The sequence below is a fragment of the Eurosta solidaginis genome, chromosome X (genome assembly GCF_040869045.1).
Source record: "Eurosta solidaginis isolate ZX-2024a chromosome X, ASM4086904v1, whole genome shotgun sequence".
NCBI lineage: Eukaryota > Metazoa > Arthropoda > Insecta > Diptera > Tephritidae > Eurosta > Eurosta solidaginis.
Window position 1 is genome coordinate 172,675,151 of NC_090324.1, and position 1,528 is coordinate 172,676,678.

At 26.0% G+C, this 1,528-nt stretch overlaps 1 non-coding gene across 1 annotated transcript; it reads left to right on the forward strand.

The window, feature by feature from the left end:
* Window positions 1-626: 626 nt before the first annotated feature.
* Window positions 627-805, forward strand: LOC137235579 (5.8S ribosomal RNA). The gene has a single exon (XR_010947994.1). It is a non-coding gene; the product is annotated as a 5.8S ribosomal RNA (ribosomal RNA).
* Window positions 806-1,528: the final 723 nt, after the last annotated feature.

Here is a 1,528-nt window from a genome sequence, read left to right on the forward strand (position 1 = left end):
ACCAACGAAAGTAAGTGAGGTTTCCTTACCTAGGCCGCGGACACAAAATATATATACAAGTTCAATCTTATATTATTGTTCTCTTTCATTATTTGTAATTTTTCTATTTTTGTATATAATACCCTATATAAACATTATATGGTTGTACCTACGATTTATTTAAAAATAAATAAAGAATAAGTTAATTTGTTTGCATTAACAATGTAAAAATTGTTTTTGTAAACTAAGACATACGCAACTGAAAAATGTTTGGGTAAAAATAATACCCTATATAAACATTATATGGTTGTACTTACGATTTATTTAAAAATAAATAAAGGATAAGTTAATTTGTGTGCATTAACAATGTAAAAATTGTTTTTGTAAACTAAGACATACGCAACTGAAAAATGTTTGGGTAAAAATAATACCCTATATAAACATTATATGGTTGTACTTACGATTTATTTAAAAATAAATAAAGGATAAGTTAATTTGTTTGCATTAACAATGTAAAAATTGTTTTTGTAAACTAAGGCATACGCAACTGAAAAATGTTTGGGTAAAAATTGGATTATTTATTGATGTTTCAATAAATATGAAAATTTAAAAAAAAATTGACGTACAATTAAAAAACAAAAATTTAAAACTCTAAGCGGTGGATCACTTGGCTCATGGGTCGATGAAGAGCGCAGCAAACTGTGCGTCATCGTGTGAACTGCAGTACACATGAACATCGACATTTCGAACGCATATTGCAGTCCATGCTGTTACGTACTTTAATTTATTTTAAAGTGCTGCTTGGACTACATATGGTTGAGGGTTGTAAGACTATGCTAAATAAGTTGCTTGATCTTTTAATTTTTAATTGAAAGATTTTAAAGCAAATGGTATATTATTGGATATACATAATCCATAATATGAATAGTCAAATTAAAATATATATAATAAAAATATATTTTCAAGAAATCCTCAAAATTAAGAAAAAAATTTTAGTATTCCTTAAAGCAAAAATAAACAAACAAACATACATTATATTATATAAATAATAATTTTGTTTATATTGGGGAACGTCTAGCTTAAAATAAAAATTTTTATTCTAGAATTGCTCCTTTATTTAATAAAACAAATTATAATAATATTTATTTTAATATCAATGTGTGTGTATAAAAATGAAAAATTTTTATCAAGGATGAAAAGATTTTTAAGTCTTAATGGATTTAAAAGAAAAATATTTGTTTATATATATATATATATAAAAAAAAAAAAAAATTATACAACCTCAACTCATATGGGATTACCCCCTGAATTTAAGCATATTAATGAGGGGAGGAAAAGAAACTAACAAGGATTTTCTTAGTAGCGGCGAGCGAAAAGAAAACAGTTCAGCACTAAGTCACTCTGGTAAGCAAATGTGAGATGCAGTCTATGGAATATCTTAATATCTAGTATAAGAAATTAGCAATTTAAGTCCTTCTTAAATGAGGCCATTTACCCATAGAGGGTGCCAGGCCCGTATAACGTTAATGATTACTAGAAAGATATTTCC